The following is a 21,713-nucleotide window of genomic DNA, read 5'->3' as shown; positions in this document are numbered from 1 at the left end:
GTTTCACTGGGAGCCCATCCTCGATCCGGAAGTAGAGATGCACACTGTACCATATCCTCACATCTGGAAATGTCAGTCTCCACTGCACAGTCACCATAAATCTCCCCAAGTGAAAAATGATAAAACAAAATCAAAACAGGAAGAAAGAGAGTTACAATGCCATAAAGTTTAACAACATGCCATTGGATATGATAGTCTCCATTGCAATTATTGTACATGCCCTTAAATGAAAATCCAAAAAACAAAATCAACAACAGAGAGAAAAAATAGACACTTATAAAACTAAAGTCTTTCTGAAGAAATGAAAAAGGAAATCAAGAACCTTCTTGAAGAAAATGATGCTATTGTATGATCTATGAGTCATTGAAAAATTTAATGAGAAAAAAAACTATTTAGAAGAAAAGAAGCTAAAAACAAAAACATCAAAATCCATGAAATATAAGTTCTTCTGCTCTTTGTTGCTGAGAAATATCTCCCGTAGGGAACACATAGATGGGTTATGTGTTTTTAATCCAGTCTATTTATCTATGATGTTTGATTGATGAGTTTAAGCCTCTTTTATTCAGGGTTAATATAAGCAGGTGGTAATTTGTTCCTGACATTTAGCAATGGGTTGTTCTTTGATTTAGTCTGTTGTTATTTTACTGGTATGTTCTTCACATTTGCCTTTGGTTTTGGTGGGTGTGCTTCTTCTCTGTCAAGAGACCATCTTTAACTAACGTTTATTGGGCAGGTCTGGAAGAGGTATATTCTTTCAGCTATTTTTTTCTACTATGGAAGAAATTTACTTTACTGAGTATGTTATTCTGTGCCAACATTTTTTTTTCTCTTTAGATTCTGAAGGATGTCACTCCAATCTTTTCTGGCCTGTAGAGTTGCCTGTGAGAGATCAGCTATGGATTTAATTGCTATTCCTGTATATGTCACTTGATATTTTCACAAGCACATTTGAGGATCTTTTCCTTATGTTTGATTGAAAAGAGCTTGATTGTCTTGTTTCCTGGTGAAGATTGCTTTTGGTCAACCCTAATGGGAATTCTGTTCCTCTCATGGATGCTTCCCAATTCTTTCTCCAGATTAAGGAGCTGTCTCTGCTCCTTTGCTCTATCAGTCTGCAGGTGCCCCTCTGCCATCAGTCTGCCCTTTCCTATTTCCTAGAATGTGCCCTCTCAGCTTCACCCTGGCTAGTGTTTCTCCGTCAGTTTAAACAAACGTATCTTCACCCTATTCCACCATCTTGATTCTATCACAAATTTGTTTAAGTTCCATATTTAAGCGCAAATATATTACACAGAGTACTGCTTGAATTTTTATTACTAAAACGGATTACTTGACAGAAGATCACGTTATAAAGAGAAAATACTTACTTTGAGTAACAATGTTGCAAGTTTGAAGCCTAAGCTTTGGTGGCCCTCATAGATTGGACATCTGGTAAGGATATTCTTGCTAATACAGTCCCAAGAGTGCAGGAGCATCACATGGCAGGAAGAGAGCATGCATGCTACGTCTGACCTGCTAAAGCCACCCTGACCTCACCGAAGGACTCACTGCAGCAACACCACATAGTTCAGTCAGCCCCCAACAGCTTTAAGTTCCATAATTAATTAAGTTGTTACATATAGAAAAGTGGTAACATAAGACTTTAGGAATTGGGGCTGGCATGGTGGTGTAGCAAGTTCATCCTCTGCCTATAAGCACAGCCATCACCTGTGGGTGCTTGTTCATGTCCTAGCTGCTGCACTTTTCATTCTGCTTCGTTCTTATGGCTTGGGGCAGAAACAGAACTGGCTGAAGTCCTGGGCTGTGGTACTCTTAAGCGAGGTCAGGAACCGGCCCCTAGCTTCAGATTAGCTCAGCTCGGGCTGTTGCAGCCATTTGGTGATTGAACCAGCAGATGAAAGACCTCTCTGGCTATCTCTCTTCTCTGTGTAAAACAATGTCTTTCTAACAAAAACTCAATGGTTCTTGAAAATATGGACTTTGAGGTCTAAACCATTTATGTACGGCTGTTACGGGACAGTCAACATCCAAACTGATACTTAAATCCTAGCATCCATCATCTGTGTTTGTGTCTATCTATTTCACTTAGCATAATAAAAAATCCATACATGATTTTATACATGGTGAGATTCCCTTAAGAGTGAATACTGTTTCATTGTGCATATGTATGTGCCATTTTTATGCATTTGCTGCTGAACATTGAGGTTGTTTCCATAGCTTGCCTGTTTTGAATACTGCTGTAATGATTAGGAGAGTACATATTTTAGACATTGTGATTTCATATCTTTGAGTGTATACCTGTTTTAATCAGCTTTGTAACATGATGAAGCATTTGACACAGGCTGTTTATGAAAAATAGAGTTCTTTTCCCCAGTTTCAGACATGCGAACATGCCTTTGTCAGCCAGCTTCTGATAAAGGTCGCAAGGTTAATGGGAGAAGACAGTGTGGAGAGCATGTGTCAGAGCATGTGGTCACGTTTCATCAGACGCAGAAACAGAGCAGGTAGGATCAAGTTTACGCCCTTATAACAACTCCTTTACCGGAAAACTGTTTCCAAAACCACTCCCAGTGGCCTTGGGAACCCTCCTTAGGCACCATCTCCAGTGTCATAGCACGTGCCAACGTTGTCACCTTGGAAAAACCTTGCATCATGGAAACTTAGGGAAATCCAGCTCAGTGTCCAAACCATCAAACTGAAAACATGAGATTGGTAAGTCATGCACTATATACTCATATGCTGAAATGAGAATAATAATATCAATTATTAAAGTTAGTTCCTAAAATGGAAAAAGGAAAACCCTAATTCTGAAAGGTTTCATGGGTGATTCCAGCAAACTAGGAAAAAGGAATCAGTACCTCTTGAACAAACAGAAGAATGTACATTGAAAAATCTTAACAAAATACCAGCAGCCATGGTTAACAGCATTCAAAAAGGATCTTTATACATGATACAGTAAGATTTATCTCAGCAATACAAGACTGACTTAATACCTGAAACTGTTAGGGCAATATATCATAGTAATAAAGAATGAAAAACACATTATTTTAATAGACAAACCACATCTATAAAAGTCAATACTTTCATGATTGAAAAAGACCGTTGAATCCAGTTAATTGTCAAAGTAATTTTCTAAATTCAAAAAAGAACATATATGCAAATAAGACATGAAATTATTCTTTCATCACTCCTACTTGACACTCTACTGTAGGTTCAAAACATGACAATCAGGAGAGAAAAAAATGGTGGCAAGAATCGCAAGGATGACAGTTTATAAAGGTAGAAATAAACAAATCTCTCTTCACAGAAGTCACAGTTTTCTATAGAGAAAATCCTTAAGATCCAGTTAAAATATACTTACAGAACTGGAAAATATGCTTCAGGCTGCAGATTATTAGGCATAATGAACATGCAAAAGTCAATTTTATTTCTCCATGCTAACAATTCAAAGAATGAGTCAAAAATAATTCCAATCAGATATCTTCCACAAAAACATCAGATAAGGCATATCTATCTTGAAAAGCAAAAAAAAAAATCTTAACACTAAGATTTTTATACAATTTTTATACAATAACTAATTGATTTGAATGAACTTTTCAGCAGAGGAAACATGCAAACTGGAAATTCAGAAATTAACTAATAGGGAAATGCAAGAACACACGTCAATGAAAATAGCTGACATTATAGCAGTGAATGCAGTATCAGCTGAAGACAATGGAAGTGGAGCAACTGAACTCTCATTCATTGTTGTGGAAAACAACTCATGCATATGCTTTAGAAAGTACTTTGATTTTCCTCCCCTCCTCTCTCCATTGCACAAAATATAAGCCTGTCTACTCCAGTGAATCAGTTGAAAACCTCAAACCAATCTTCAAAAGGCAGAAAGGTAAGCATAGATTTCTCTCTTGAAGTTGCTATTGGACTTCGCTATAGCACATGAAGCTAACCTTTCAATAACAAAACAATTGCTTTAGGCAGTTTGGCCTACACTTAAGGCCAACATTTATAGCAAGTTTCAAGTCTGTGGATGGCTGTTGAAAGTAGTCATGGGCAATTGGTAAGCCTTAGAATAACTTGGATGGGGAGGAAGTGTCAGACCTTGCAGCTGACTCTGGGGGTCCAGGGAAAGCTGCACCATGGTGTTCCACTACTCTGGTCTGAGAGCGGCAGATGGGGAACTGGGGTTCTAGACGGGCTGCACTTCTGTTGTGTCGCTGTACCTGTCTGGGAACATTGGGTCAGATTCCTGATGCTGGGGTCCTAGGCAGGCCAGGCATGCTGTACCAACACAACAGCATGTGAGTGGACAGGCCACAGTCCTCATAGATCCTAAGAAGGTGGTACCTGCTTTGCACAAAAGTGCCAACTTAGGAGCAGGCAGGGCAGGAGCTCGATGTCTGGATCTCAGACAGGTCACATTTGGCACGGGCCAACATGTTTGTCTGGGAGGGGGCAGGCCACAGCCTCAGAGACACTGGGCGGGCTAGGGTCCTACTGAGGGAGCACCTGACTACCCCTGAGTTTGATCAAGTGCTTGAGGTGGAGTCCTGTCGTTAGCAGCTATTGATGGCCTTTTGTGTCATCAAAAATCTTTGGCTTTGATGTCCAAACAGTGCCAAATATAACAGGAGCTCCAGTCTTGGGGATCAGCTAACAGGATGTGTGTGTCCTGGCATTAAAGCACACAGTGCGTGCTGTGATGCCTCTTACACTGACTCCTGTGCAGGGTGGAGGATCATGTCCACGTGCACTTGAAGGATGACTTGCCTGCTCCTATGAGCAGGTCAATGCCCTCGTATGTCACTTCAAAAGACAAAAGAATGCCAATGACTTCTCAGGGCAGTGATGACAATGACAATTTGAAGGACACAGCCATTCAGCCATTGGCACTGTTACCCTTTCCCAGGTTCATAAGATAGATCCATTAGATGAAACATGAAGGGGTTTCCAAACTCAGGAAATGCATGGATTACACTCTTCAGCAACCGGAAGTAGCTACAGAAGATGAAATGAAGCTGCATTGAGAATAAGGGTCAGAAATCTTGGAAAGGATTATAACAGGACAGGAAGGCAACAAGCTTAGTGTCACAAATTAGAAATTGTTGCGCCTCCGCCATATATAATACACTCTGCCTAACTGTTACTCAAGTGATCCCAACCCTCTGCCCTCTGTATCCCCAAATGCTGTCTGTGGCTTCCTCACCTTTTAAAAACATTTTGGAGAGTGATGCAGTGGATAGAAAAACTCTTTCTCTCTGTGGTAGCATGTTTTAAATAAATAAAAAAGAACTACAACGTAAAATGAATTAAATATTGAAAATTACAAAGTTGTGATCAGGGTTCATTTGCATTGATTTCCTAGAAATCAGTGAAAGACAAAAAGTAACTAGAAGTCTCAAATTCAGTGTAAACTCTTTTTTTTTTAAATTTATGCATGTATTTTATTTGAAAGGTAGAGTTGGAGAGATTGAGAAGAAGAGGTAGAGATCTTTTCATCCATTGGTTCATTTCCCAAATGGCTTCAATGGTGAGAGCTGTGCTGGTTCAAAACCACGAGCCGGAACCTTCTTCTGCAACTCCTACTTGAGGACAGGGCACCTGACAACGGGGACCATCCTTTGCTATTTTCTCAGGCAAGTTGGATTGAAAGTAAAACAGCAGCCAGAACTCCTATTGGCACAAATGCGGAGCTAGACTCACAGGCAGAGGCTAAGGTTGATATGCCACCAAGCTGTTAAGTATTTTTGTTAGACATGTTGCAATGATACTTACTTTAAAAATATGCTACTTAAACAATATTGACAATTTTGTAGGGTTGAGGTCTCTTTAAGCATTACTCACAAAGTAATTTGCTTCACTTTTATGAATATGCTTAAAGGCGCGTACACACACACACACACACACACACACTTACAAAGTTTTCATCTGGGAGAAGTTTCAAAGATTTTAGCCACTGCTTGTGAAGCTTGAAAAATTACTTGAAACCATTCAAAATAGTGTTGTTAAGTTTTCTAGAATATTCTCTAATGGGTATTCTTATAATATAAAATATGTTTCTGTTAACTAGCAACCTAATGAATAACCTATGATCCTTTCTGAAATACAAAGCAGTGTTCCAGGAACTTCACCTGTACCTGGTTACAAGAATGTAAGAAACACTGTTCTGATGTTATGTGTAATTATGCAGTGGTGGCCCCATATTTTTGTTATCAGGGTTGTAAAGAATAAGCGAGCTGGTCATTGATGTACAAATATTTTAAACAGGTGAGATCTAAAGAGATCACCAGAAAACTGAAACACTGTTTGTAGTTTCAGAGCCTCTGTATGCCATTCTCACTGTTTCAAAATGTCTCTAATTTATATTTCCTATCATAATTTAAATAAGTCCCTTCAATAAGCAATCATCAGTATTGTTTTCCTTGGAGAATCGAAACCGTTTCAAGTGTGCTCCTTAGTCAAAATAAAACTGGCAACCTGTTATTAGCCACCAACATCTAAATAAGAGTAAGTTTATGAGATTAGCAAGCATAAAAATTCTCAGTGCATATAACAAGCTACATTGGATAAGGGAAATACACAGTAATAAACCTGATGAGTCAAAATATTGTGTTTGGCTAATGTCCCATATAGCCTACTCTTTTTTTCTTCAATTATATGAAGAATATTCTGGATACCCACATTCAAAATTGATTGTAGGGCCCGGCGCGGTGGCGCAGCGGTTAAGGTTAAGGTCTTTGCATTGCATGCCCGGGAGTCCTTATGGTTGCTGGTTCTATCCCGGCAGCCCCGCTTCCCTTCCAGCTCCCTGCCTGTGGCCCGGGAAAGCAGTCGAGGACAGCCCAAAGCTTTGGGACCCTGCACACGTGTGGGAGTCCCGGAAGAGGCTCCTGGCTTCGGATCAGCATAGCATCGGCCGTTGCGCTCACTTGGGGAGTGAATCATCAGATGGAAGATCTTCCTCTCTATCTCTCCTCTCTGTATATCTGTATATATGCCTTTCCAATAAAAAAATAAAAATAAAAAAATAAAAATAAAAATAATAATAAAAATAATAAAAATAAATAAAAATAAATAAATAAATAAATCTTTAAAAAAATTGATTGTAAAGTTTCCATGTGTGTGTGTATGGTTATACATATATATGCATATTTATACATAAATATATATAACAGGTTTTATGTATATATATGCTATATAGATATAGATACCAGCACTGTAGGCAGAAGCCCAGACCACTATGACACAACGTCACTTCCACACTCAAATGATAACATACTCTTTCCTTCATTTCTCATCATTTGTCACTAAGTCTCACAGATATTTTCTCAATATTGATACCACATTACTCTTCTTCTCTTTCAAATTCTAGGATTGCCTGGTCTTCCAAGTCCTTACTGAATATTATATTAACTTTTTTGTTTATGTTTTTGCAATCAGGATCTTTCCTTCCAAATCACACCAGTATAAGATTGCAAGATTAAATCTCAATTTGTGATATTTACCCTTATCAAAATATATATCATATCCCTTTTGTTTTAAATATTTTATTTATTTATTTCATTGGAAAAGCAGATTGACAGAGAGAAGAAGATACAGAGAAAGATCTTTAATCCACTGGTTCACTCCCTAAGTGGCCACAATGGCCAGAGCTGAACCAATCCAAAATCAGGAGCCAGGAGCTCCTGGGTCACCTCTATTGCTTTTTGAGGCCACAAGCAGGGAGCTAGAAGGAAAGTGGAGACCCCAGACACAATCTGGTGCCCATATGGGATCCCGACAGATGCAAGGTAGTGGATTTGGCTACTAGGCCATTGCGCCAGACCTCTATATTCTGTTCTTAATAAATGAACTCAAAATTTCCTCATTGAATATTTGGATATACTCAAAGGGTAAGTGTAACCTTCTCACTCTCCCTTCATTACAATCAAGCTGAGTTACTCAATGCTTTGAGTATACCATTTCCAAATAGCCCATTGTTCCTACAAGTATATTATTTCTTAGCCTGAAATTCTACGCTTACTTGAGGGTTAACTTTATTTTTAGATTTTTAAAAATATTTATTTTATTTTTTTATTGCGAAGTCAGATATGCAGAAAGAGAGACAGAAAGGAAGATCTTCCGACCAATGATTCATTCCCCAGGTGGCTGCAGCAGTTGGAGCTGCACCAATCTGAAGCCAGGAACTTGGAGCTTCATCTGAATCTCCCATGTGGGTGCAGGATCCCAAGGCTTTGGGCCATCCTCGACTGCTTTCCCAGTCAGCAAGCAGGGAGCTGGATGGGAAGCGGGCTGCCGGGATTAGAATCGTTGGCCATATGGTATCCCGGTGTGTACAAGGCGAGGACTTGAGCTGCTAGGCCACCAAGCCAGGCCCGAGGCATCAGTTTAAATGTGACTTTCCTCATGAGGTATCCTTTATTGTCTGACCAAAAAGATCTCTCCCAAAACAAACACCTTTCTCATATTTACAACAGCTTTATCCTAGAGCATGTGGGGTCTCCAATGCTGACTTAGAAACTGTTGACAATAACACTATGTCTTGTTTTTGTATCCACTATAAATATGTTATGATAAGGATGGCCAACGAATGAACTGTTTAAATAAAACAGAAAGGGAATGACAGGCAGAAAGATTTGTGATAATAAGCAATCAATACAGAGGACAACCATTAGTTCCATATGAGAATTATGTCATATTATGTGTCTAATATGTTACCAACAGTGCTCTGGGCAAGCTTTAATTTTACATAATTTGAAGTGACTGAGTATGATAGCTCAGATGGTATCATAATAATCTTCCTGGTAGGTCTGGTATTGTATAATTCTATAAAATGCCAGCAAGGCTATTTGTTAAATAAAATAAAAATTTACAAGGCTGTATTTATGACATTAGTCTCTCAAAGTTGTCCACAAATATTTTCTGCTTGGTTTAGTTTTTGAAAATTTCTAAAGAGTTATTGGCATGGTCCCAACAAATCAGCCAGAAAAATTTACCAAATTTATTTTCCGAGTTCTTTGGATTCTTCCTATTGCTTTGTTGTTGTTGTTGTTGTTGCTGTTGACTGTTAAGCGATGAGAGAAAGAAGGATAAACAATGCACGAGCATACCCAAAGCACAGACCGGGACATGCTGGCTTGAAAAATGTATGGTTTGATACTGCCTAGCTCTACACCCACTCTCAACGTAACTCATTCATTTGATGGAACAATTAAATGTGTTAATGTTACAGACTTAACGTACTGCCTGGATTATGTTAGTTCCTAAAAAAAAAAAAAGCTTTCAAACTATTTTTGCAATATTCGTACTTTCATGGTAACCTATTTACTTTTTAAAATTGTCAAAATCACAAACTTAAAACAATGAAACAACAGACAGTTGAAAAATGAGAAAAAGATTTCTTAGAACTACACCGATTGTAAGAAAAATCATGTTACATTTTGGCATTTATTATGTTCTTGTATCTTTTGGGCTTTCTACATCCTTGGAAACAAGCTTGACTCACTACAACCCAGATGTCCAATGTTAAAGTCATGCATTTTGAGCAAAAGCTGTGGTCTTGCTGCTTTCGCTTGGCTCCCATCAGTTGGTTCATAAGAACAGAGCATGGAACGGTGTCTAATCTGATGCACACCTCAGTCTTGCTCCACATGTCAAACATTTCTTTCTGTTAGGTTTGTCATTTTGGGGCATCACCTACTACATGCGTTGCCTGCTCAGATTTTTCATAGGGAAAAAATAATGCTCATTTGTTTGTTTAGATGTATCTTTTTTTCCGTCACCAACCACTGAAAACATTGCACGTAAGGGCATAAGCACTCTTACACACTTACGTAGTTATAGGTTGATTTTCATACTATTCCCAAACTTTATTTATCAGATTGTTTTTCTTATTATTATTATGCTTCTTTATCATGTGTACTTTCTATAAACTGGAAATTCAGTTCTGACAGTTAGCAAAGACATTTTGTTGGAAATTTTTGAATTTGTGCTTTTTTCTTTGATTTAAACATTTTGGAGTCTTTAGTAAATGTGTGGGTTTTATTCGAATGCTAACATGGAATGGTAGGGGCATTGGCCGTAGCAGTTCAGATGCTGTGAGGCTGCTTGCTCTTCACATTGGAGTAGCTAAGCTGTGTCTCCTGAATTTCCACTCCAGCCACTGAGGAGCCAGCATGACCACAGATGCTGGTGCAAGTAGCTGAGTCCCAGTGACCCACAGGGAGCAGAAAGCATTATTCCAAAGTCTTAGGTTTGATGTGACGCAGCTGCCACCTTTGCAGCTGTTCGGGAGTGAACCAGAGAATGAGAACTCGATGTAGCTTACTCTCTCCTGCCCTCTAGACCTGTATCAAAAGTGGATTAAAGCCATTTATCAAGGTCATTACATGGCTGTTATCCGTTAAATACTGTGAACACTACTACATTTTTTCCTTGATTATATTTGCATTCTTTGCTATAAACTGTTAGAATCATCCATGATTATTTTTAATACGCCATATGACTTTGAATGCTTTTGGATTTTAATATCTTGCTCTATTTGTATTTATCAAGTTTTTGTGTCTTAGTAACTTGCCATATACTTTCATAAAAAGAAAGCAGAACTATTTTTGCTTTTTTGATGAAATCATTTATTGGATATGAAGATTAGATGTTCCGAGTTAGGGCTGTGAAAGTTCAACCATGCAATTATATGAAGTGATGATATTTTAAAGTACATCTCCTAGACAATTTTGCCAGCTTTTGTTTCTGGTTATTTAGATTTTTATAGTTAGAGCTATTTTTCTTGTCTTAGATCTATTTTAACTACCTGGATTTTAACACAATATAATTTATATGTCTAAATGTATCTTGGATTCACATGAAAGTGTACAACATAGATCATCAAAAAGTTCGTGAAGAGCACAGATTATGAAAATCTTTGCACAGGTTTGAAAGATGCTCGGGGGCTCAGCTCCAGGGACTAGCAGCTCAAGTCCTCACCTTGAATGCGCTGGGATCCCTTATGGATGCCAGTTCTAATCCTGGCAACCCCACTTCCCGTCCAGCTCTCTGCTTGTGGCCTGGGAAAGCAGTCGAGGACTGCCCAAAGCCTTGGGACCCTGCCCCTGTGTGGGAGACCTGGAAGAAGTTCCTGGCTCCTGGCTTCCGATTGGCTCAGCTCTAGCCGTTGCAGCACTTGGGGAGTGAATCATTGGTTGGAAGATCTTCCTCTCTGTCTCTCCTTCTCACTGTATATCCGCCTTTCCAATAAAAATAAATGAATCTCTTTAAAAATAATGTCATTGTGCTTATTTTTTTCCTCTCTGAATCTAACGTTACACTGACCCAGCATTTTATTCTTTTCTCTGTAACTGGAAACTCAGTTGTTCAAATTATCTGCACTCCCCAACCAAAGAATAAAATGTTGGCAAGTCTACCATTTTTTCTTTTCCTAATTTGTTTACTTATGCTTTAATTTACATTAATTTTCTGGTTTTTTTCCTCTGCATTCCTTGTATTCAATGTGGTGTTTTGCATACCTGATAAATTTGAGTGTTTAACTGGTTAATTTTACTTATGTTCTCTAGGCAGTCAAAACATTCAAGGCCATATCATCATCATCATTTAAGCACTGAGCCTTTGTGGTTTTTCATTTCTTTTAATCCAAAGAATTTGTTAGGAAAGAATGATATTGAAATGTCAACCGCGATGGCTTTGCTGTTTCTAAATTTGACATTTAGTTTTCACTTTATTGGATTGTGGTTTCAGAACATAATCTCCAGTATCTTTCCTCCTTGGAATTGAAGGAGTATTTCTTGAGGGCTAATATGTGATTAAAGCATTTGTAAAATGTTCCGTGGACCATTTAAGAAGAAAGATATTCTCTCTTTTCAGATTAAAGCTGTTGGTATGGATTTATTTATTGAGCAGAACGTGCCATTTACTACTTTATTTTGATTTTTATATAGAGACAATTTTTACATACATGAAATTCCTAGGACAGCAAAAGGTTTCTTAAATTCTTTCTTCTGTCACTGACCTATATGTTTCCCAATTTATTTGCTGCAAGTTCACTTCTGACGCCAGAGCATTCGCTAACAGTGGGTTCATGCCATAGTTTTAAAGGGGCCAGTTTAATCAGTACATTGCACATTTTTTAATGCAATTGTGACACCATGAATTCTCCATTCTTTTTCATTTACTTTTTCTGATTATATAATTGCCTTCAATTGCAACTTTCCTGAGTCATTTTGGACATTCTTTGAACATGGGTTGGGATTTACATAGCAGTCCAGATGGGGACCACAGGCATTCATCTCAGTTTGTTTTCACTGCCACAAGAATAGATTTGCTTATATTATGCTTGGAGATTCTGTTTATATCTTTAAATAAAGTATTTAGGTGAACATGTACCCGTGCACTATCTTCAGAAAGAAAGAAGAACATGCTTTGTGAGAGAACTGCAAGCCAGGCTCAGCACAGACCGAGCTGCCTCACGTCTTTCCATCCCTGCCTTTCGTGCTTGTATTTGAAAATTTGCCTTAATCCATTGTCCATTACTTCTGAATCCAGGGTATCTTACGATGGATTTCAGCAATTGTTCTTTCTGCAACAGTATTAACCACATGTCTGCAATTTATTTACATTATTTATATGTTAAAGACTTTCTGTGTTCAATGATCACGAATTAAATTTCTTGGAAAGTATACTATATTCGTAATTTAAAAAATCAAAATGTAGAAGCTAAATCCACATGCCCTAAAATATCTGACCTTGAGACTGTCCCTTACTGGTTCATGGCAGTTCTGTCTTGACCCAGCTCTTAGATGAGCTTGTGTAAGTGAGTGGCAGAGTGTGCACTTCTGAAAATGCTGCCTGTGTGAGACCCACTATTAATCCTCTGTGTATGTCAACCTACTTCAACAAGGATCGTGTTTCACTTGTTTTGATTTCAGAAGTTGGAATCTTGCACACATTCATCCAGCAAACACTTAGGGAGCAGCTCTGGGTGCTGAAGACACAGCAGTGAACTGCACAGGTGTGTGACTGCCCTTTGATAGCATAAAATGGCAGTACCTGCTTCCAAGAGTGAGTGTCCGTGGTGGGTGGGAAGGGCTTTGTAATCGTTAACTAGTGGCTTATATAGGAATTCCCCATTATCCCTTTTAATGTAACTGTTATTTGAATGGCACACACATACTCTACTCTCTGATTTTTAAATTTAAATCATGGCAGTATTTCTCTATCTCCACATAAAGATCTTCCTTGGTATATGATTCAATTACAAACTATCCCTGTAATGATTAAGTGTTTTGTATTATCTGGAATTGGAAGCTCAGTTGGTCAAATTAACCCCCTCCCACCAAAGAATAAAATGTTGCCTATTGTATGATTTTTTTCTTTTCCCTAATTTATATTATTTAGTGGATTAAAAATAATTATTGTAATGTATTTGATTTGACAGACATTATTCCTATCCCGTGTTTTAGACCCATTTACATAATTATTTTATTAAAACATAATTATATACATTTATACATTGTTATCTATTAATGATATTAATATTTTAAATAGTTTTACCTACCTTTAACTTTTCTATTTATACTGCTTCGGTACCCAAGATCCCTATCACAAGATTAGTTAATAAGAGAAGTACATAATAAATATATCTGATAACGTTTATGTGATAAAAAAAAAGGCATTCAGAGAGAAAGGCTAGACATCATAGTCAAACCATAGATTAATACGCTAGCATTTGGTGAAAACACAGATAGTCACGTGCAAAAATTACTGGACACAAAAGAATGTGATTTAACAGAAAAGACTGGAGAGATCTGGAAAAACTGGCTGGTTTTTTGGCCTTATTTGTAGCATGTCTTTTCCCCAGTATGAGCATCTATCTCTAATGGCCAGTGGAAAGTGTAAGTTAACGCAATCGCATTCACCTTAGTTACTGACTTTGGAGGAAAGAAGTCTGGTTTCCACAATATGCTTTCCGAAGAGAAAATACAGTATCTCTGAGTTTGCTTATGGGAGGGAAGACAGTAAGAAAGAGAAAAGCAGAAGTTCAAAGAGAACCTTCTGAAGTCCTGACTCTGGAGTACTGCTCTCAGCTCAAATACATTGTATATTATGATGCACAGAGAAAAATTATCTTGGTCTACATCAAGATATGAGAACATTGGTTGATTTTAACAAAGCGTTTTCCATCACTGTTTAGGATGTCATCTTTATTTTGCAACTTTCAATATGAAATCTGGACTGTTTTATGTAAATCCATTGACCTTAATTCATACTTTAATTATTCCAATCTAAGAACACTTCTCTTTACCTGAGAAAATACCACAGCTTTTCATTTATTCAACTTTTCTTGCAACCAAGAGTGTACTTTCATTGTTAAACCCAGTACCAAATATTATTGGCAAAATAATATCCACAAATGATGATTACTCTATGTTGTGTAGAAATGGGGCTTTAAAATTTTAGCTAGAGAGCAAGCACTATGGCATAGCAAGTTAAGCTTCTGCTTGTGGTGCCACTTCCACGTACGGGGATCAGTCCTGGCTGCACCTGTTGGCTCTAACTCCCTGCTAGTGGGCTGGGAAAGCAACAGATGATGCTTGAGTACTTAGGTCTCTGCAGCCACGTGGAAGATCCAGAAGAAGCTCCTGGCTTTGGATCAGCTCCATTCTGCCACTGGCATCATTTAGGCGATGAGCCAATGGATGGAATACTGCTCTTCCTGTATTGCCTTCTGTCTGAAACTGCATTCAAAGTAAAAATGGTCAAATATTTTGTGAGAAATTGTAGATAGAGTTCAAATTGTGAATCAATTGACTTCAAAAAGTGTATTACCCTAGATAATGTGTAGTTCAGCCACAACTGATCCAACATATCACACAACCATCCCATTTCTAAGGATTTACTCAAATGAAATGGAATTACACAGTTAATCTGTACACCCATGCTAACTGCAGTTCACCTCACTGTAGCTAGATGGAGTTAATCCAGCTGTCCATCCATGGATGAACACAATGTGCTGCGTATGTTTTCCATTCCCCCATTGCCCTGCCCTTTCCACATCCTTCACCCACTCGCCTCATCCTTTACTTGATATTTACCCACATTTGATTGAATTTTAACTTCATTTGTGTTATCTCTTTCTTATTGTTACTAAGGATTTAAATTTTCTGAGACTTGGCATTCATTCTATATCAAAGATTCTACTCAGAAGTTTTTCTGTTTTTATAATTTTGCAGACATTTTGAATTCTAAATTAAATTGTCTTTTAAAGCATACATGAGAAAAACAATTTTTTTCTTGATTATGTGTTTATATTATAACAATTAGTAAATTTCTATACATTAATTTATAATTGTCATATTTTGTTCAAATGTAAAATTTTAATGTTTTCTGAAATAGATGCATTTGGATTTTATTAAGGTTTCTTTTGTTGCCTGTACGTTTACTATTTTTATGACTGTTTCAGAAGCAAGTAATTAGGCACAAAGTGTGATGTAGCTCAAAGATTAATTAAACTACAGCAGACTTTGATGGCTTCATATACTTTTTATTCACACTTGTCATAGACTGGACTTTGTGAACTATTCCTAGAATTAGAAAATTTCTCATGTCTTTTAATTACCAATGGGATTTTTAAAAAATCATGGTAATTGAATTAAAAGATAAAAACCAAGGGATAAATTTAATTTCGCCAAGCAAACCCCATTGAGTTTAAGACACAGTTCATAGGCACTGACACTAGACTTTTAGAATGGCCCTAAAGAAACTCAGATTAGGGCCCGGCGCAGTAACCTAGTGGCTCAGGTCCTCGCCTTGCACGTTCCAGTAACCCACATGCGCACCGGAACTAATCCCGGCAGCCCTGATTCCCATCCAGTTCCCTGCCTGTGGCCTGGGAGAGTAGTTCAGGACGACCCAAAGCTTTGGGACCCTGCACCTGCATGGGAGACCTGGAAGAAGCTCCTCTCTTTGGCTTCGGATCATCTCAGATCTAGCCAGGGTGGCCACTTGGCGAGTGAATCATCGGACGGAAGATCTTCCTCTCTGTCTCCCCTCCTCTTTGAATATCTGCCTTTCCAATAAAAATAATCTTAAAAAAGAAATTGAGGTTATGAAACTTAAGTATGTCAGTGTAATACTTTCTTACATTAGTAACTGGAAACAAGTGAGAACTTGCGGAAGACAGAGAGAGGAAGAAAAGCGTTAAAGGGTTGGGCACAAATTCTTTGGGTTCTTTCTTTTTCCTTCATAAATTTGTAGACTTTTTTCTACTGAAAGTTTTCACAAAAGGTTGCCATAGATATATAAAAAGCCAATGTGATTTATATGCTGCTATTTTATATTTTATTTGGTTTCCCTGAAAATTCATTTTGTATATTAAAAGTCAAATAACTTACTGCTCTGAGTTCTTAACCCTTCTTGGTTATTATCTATTAGGAACAATACAATGGTACCCAGTTTTGTGGTATAAAAACTATTTAGGATTTGTTTGTTCTGCTTTGTTATTTCCACGTCTTCCAAGGGGTCTACAATCATTCATATTCATTTGAATCAGCAATTTTTAGGAGATTGCTTTATTTATCTTTGAAAGGCAGGTTGATAGAGGAGGAGAAACAGAGAGAGAGCTTCGATGTGCTCTTGTTCTGCAAATGGTCCCATCAGGCAGACTGGGCCAGGTTCCGCTGCTTTCCCAGGCACATTACAGGGAGCTGGGAGAGAAGCAGAGCCCCCAGGAACCAACACCGTTATGAGAGCAGCAGAACCCACCTGCATGCCACAGTGCTGTGCCCCGTAGTTTCTTTTCTAATCATTGCTGTCTAGGTTAGGTAAGAACAGGCAGCAGCATGGTTTAAGAAAGTGTTAATAGTCATTGAGAAGGTGAGGAATAGGTTCACAAGGGCCATGCTCAGGGAGAGTGGGCCAGGAACAGAAAGGATAAGGGAGACAGGAGCTTCTACATTCATCCTCCACAAATGGAGTACCTTTTAATCATGCACTTCGGAGGGGCTGTAAAGTGGAGTGGCCACGTGGAGCTGCACCGTCAGCTCCCAGGTAACAAGATATTCACTGGAGTCATTTGACTGACAGCTGAGCATGAGGGATTACATACACCTAGGCAACATGGCTTCCAAACGTGCGACCCTCGAACATTTGCCTGCCTGAGTCCATACCAGGATGTCCCAATCATCTTTGAATATATACAGAAGGACATATTTTGAAATATGCATAAAGATAATGGCAGTATCTTATGATTAGCCAGATTCCCTTTTAAATAAGCTATGCTTGCAGACATTTTTCTAAGCATCCATAGGTTTTGTGGCTATTTCTGTTTTTCTTGTTTACCTTCCTGCGAGCCTTGAAAGCACAGAAAGAAGGAAGTGATGGATGCCCTGGGGGAGAAAACAGCTGATTTATGAACTTTTATCTCTTAGTCATAAATCCATGGTTTCCTGCAGACAGAAGGTGTGGTTTATTTCGTGGGGTTGGACAACACCTTTCATCTCTTGTCAGTACATCATATTGTCCCTCCAGTACCTTTACAGTCGTGACTTTCCTAACTGTTCTTTCACTAATGCTTGTCCACTTTTTACTTCCTTTGACATATCACTTTGACACCACATCACTTCTGTTTAAAAAGCCCTTTGTAGAATGAAGAGGATTTGAGATCCCAATATCTGTGCCATTCCCATCTACTTGGTCTCCTAAGAAGGTAATAACCCTGAGGCTTGCTGATCCTCACTGCCCTTCTCCTCTGGCTTCATACACTTTTTTGGCCAGGATGATCCACAATCGTTATTTATCTTATGCAAAACCACATCATATTCCCTTTTTTGGGGGGAGCAACTGCTGAATCCAGGAGTCTTTTCTCACTTTGTTCATCGTTTTCTTTGGTGTATCATCTTTATAATTTTGGTGAAGAGGCTCTTCAGGATGGATTGTCTTGGATTGTTTCCTCTTTTTCTCTGGTTTATATAGTCTGCTGTGCTTCGGGAATAGGAGCTTTGCCAGTGCTCAGAACTCTTTCATTGTCCCCAAAATACCCCAGTCAGTACTTTTTAGCGTGATGGATTGGTGATTACTTCTTTCTCTTAAATTTGCATATGCTGCCAAAAATTATACTGGCTTCCAGGAATTTTTATTAAGAATTTCAGATATTTCAACAAGGAATTTTATCTCTGCTTAAAAGATCATCTGTATACCTGGAATAGAACATCCTTTATTTTAGGCTAGCTTGATGCCCTGTTGATAAATGTGAAATATTTCTTTGTGGCCAAATGCATGATATCATGGAATTCGTGGTGCTTTAATTCTTTGGGTGCCTTGTGAGTAGCTGGAGAAAGGAAAGCTTTCTTGATTGACACTCATCATCTTCCGTGAGCTTTATGGACAAATACTGTGATAAGAAAGTTGGTGACAGTTGGGATGCAAGGACAAAAGCTTCTTCTGTAGAATCTTCTGCAATAAATGCAGTGTCCATGCCTTTGAGTTGTGGCTTGTGTCTGCCCTTACGAATCTGCCTTAAGACAAGCTGTCATGGATAAGCTGATATTTAAGAGAGGTCCTGCTATAGGGCACCTGAGGTAAGGTTTTAATAGTTTGTACTTGAATAAAAATATCCCTGACATCTAGGTTTTTTTTTTCTCCTAGTACAATGAAGTAACATCTTATTCTGGAAAGATAGTTCCCTGCATTAATCAATGCCAATTTCCACTGGGAAATTTTTATGGAAAGTACTTAGTTCCGATTTTCCATGCTTCTAAGAACAATATATCTATTCTTGCTTTACCATATTGAGTCATATATTGGCTTTTCTAGCACACGCAGGAATTGGCTTTGGATTCTGCATAAGTAACAAAGCATATGTAAAGAGTCAAGGTTGGCATTTGCTTTTCTCTCTCGTTTAAGAATATATTCAATTGGTACTACTGGAATAAACAACGCAGTAATGCCATGGTCATTGGCTGGTGAACTAGTGATGGGTGGAGCAAGACAGAATGAGAAGATATGAGCAGGCTGACACAGTGCACAGTGCACAGGCTGAAGGAATGAGCAGGCTGACACAGTGCACAGGCTGAAGGAAGACTTTTTCTTACTCGCATTTTTCTCCTTTCCTCAAATATCCTCACAGGTATTGTTCTAAAGCACAATAACATCCCTTGCAATGTCAAGTATATCTCTTCTCCAAGCCAAATTTTTATATGCATTACTCAGTATTGACACGTAGCCATTTTTAGTTCTATCCCAAGGAGTATCAGTCAATCAAAAATGCTCATGGAACACAGTGTGTGTGTGTGTGTGTGTGTGTGCACGCACATGTATGTGTTGACAGCCACAGCCTTTCAGGTTGTAATGATTCAGAGAGCATATCCGACTAGGGCTGAGCACTGAAGGTGCTGGAGTGGAGCTGGGCTCTTCAGGATGTGTCCCTGGGGAACAGCAGAAGACAATGCAAGGAAACCTGCATTCAGTACTTGGTTCTTGAGTATAGATCGGCCCTAACCCGGTTGCTGTGGTCTCATGAAAGAAACCCACAGGTAAGAGCTCCCTCTCTCAGGTGTGTGCATACACACACACACGCACAGACAGACACAGACATACATGTGTGTTCTCTCTCTTCGGGGGAGGGGAACTTCCAAATTAAAAAATAAGGTAAATGAATAAAAAGCCTAAAATAAAAACAGAAAACCTTGGAATCTATCCTCAGGGCAATGGGAATAACTCAGGAGATTGAAACAGATGAATGACAGAATCAGATTTCTACTTTACATCTGATGGTTCAGTGACAGACTAATTTGATGTGAGCAAGGCTAAAGTTAGAAAAATTGGTTAATAGGCTTGTTTTAGTGGTCAGGTTACAAGATGATGAGAGTGCCATTATAGAATAGAAGGACAGGTTTGCAAAGCATTTGGAAGGCAAAATTGGCAAGACTTTGTCATTATTTAGAGCTGGAACCAGGGCTGGAGCAAAATTAAGAAGAGAAAAGCAAAAGGAACTGCCACTAGCTGATAGATTTTATGAAGGTGTCTTAGCTACATTCTTCCTTGTTGTTCAACATTCCAATTTTCAGTCCTGAGTGAATGTGACTGTCCTCCTTACTGAGCGATTCGCAAGTGGGAGGGTTTCAGCGTCAATCATTCATCTATATTTTTAAACATATTTGGGGCTCTATGGTGGCCTTACAACTAAATCCTCAGCTTGCAGGGTTGACATCTCTTATGGGCTCTGATTTGTGTTCCAGCTGTTCTATTTATGGTCCAGCTCCCTGCTTATGACCTGGGAAGGCAACATAGGTTGGCTGAAATCCCTGGGCCACTGCCCTCCTCCCCCATTGGAGACCTGGAGGAAGTTCCTGGCTCCTGGATTCAGATTAGCTTAGTTCTCGTGGTTGCAGCCATTTCAGCAGTGCACCAGTAGATAAAAGACATTCTCTCTTTCTCGCTCTCTCTCCCTTCCTCTCTCTCTCTCACTCCTTCTTTTTGTAAACTGTCCTTTCAAATAAAAATAAATATAATCTTTAAAAACAAACAAAAATATGAGAACTATTTAATGGATGTAGAATTAGCAAGGCACCATTTACTTTAACATAGCAATTGGAAATAGTTGGCCAAAGGTTCCTTGCCTTGTCTTGTAAATATCAGAAAAGTCAGCCATGTTTGAGATGCACAAGCTGGGGAGACTCTGTGCTCCTCAGGACAATGTCACTGAAAGCATGACAGGTGAACAGTGTGTGCTCTGCACTGTACAATTTTCTCCTCATGTTGCATATCATTGCTTTAGCCATTCATTCCCACATCTAAGCAAAGCAAATGAAAACATGGCAAATGCTGAATTTATTACTAAAGGAGTAAAATGAAATTCCTGAGTCAGTTACTTCATTGTGCATATCCATTTGAGGCAACTGGCTGATTCCATCACAGGCGGCTGAATATGTACTGTACAGCTGTGAAATAACAAAGTCTCTTTTTCCAATCATGAAGATCACCTATTTCTACAAACTAAACCTTTCAATGTTTTTCTTCTGTATTTCCTAAACTAGTTTTCATTTACCATAGTAATATATCTGAGGCAGGCTAACTCTATATGGTAAAGCAGCTTGCTTTGCTGACAGTTCTGACTTCCTGGAATCCAGACTCTGGCAATAACTCCACTGGGTTATTCTTTTCATGGCAGAGGGTCTTTCTGCTGGCAGGTTGTCTCATTGAAGCATTGCAAGGTGAAAAACTTGGAATAGGTGTGTATGTGTGTGCGTATGTGTGAGTGTGTGAAAGTGCGTTAGTGTGTATATTTCTATATATGTGAGTGTGCATCTGTGTGTATGTCTGAGTGTAAGTGTATGTCATAGCATGTATGTGTGTGAATGCATGTGTGGATGTGTAGAGTGTAAGTGCGTATAGCTATGTGTATGAATGTGCATGTTAAAGTGTGTGGATGCGTGTGAGCATATGTGAGAATATGTGTGTGAGTGTGTCTATGAACGTGTGTGTGTGCATGTGAGTGGAAGTGTGTGAGTATGAGTGAATGTGAAACCATCGAGATGCAAGCCTCAAGCCCCATCACACTGACCCTGTGTAAATCTGTTCACCTTGTAAAGGCCCCACTGCTCAACCCTATTGTCAAACTGAAGCTTTCTCCCTTTGGCTACTGAACCATGGCAGTTCAATTCCAGCACATTCAGCTGAGAAGCACACAAACCACATCCAGACCAGGG

This window comes from Ochotona curzoniae, unplaced genomic scaffold, assembly GCF_017591425.1.
Source record: "Ochotona curzoniae isolate NIBS_2020 unplaced genomic scaffold, NIBS_Ocur_1.0 contig_64, whole genome shotgun sequence".
Classification (NCBI taxonomy): domain Eukaryota; kingdom Metazoa; phylum Chordata; class Mammalia; order Lagomorpha; family Ochotonidae; genus Ochotona; species Ochotona curzoniae.
Note: the sequence above shows the minus strand (reverse complement) of the source record.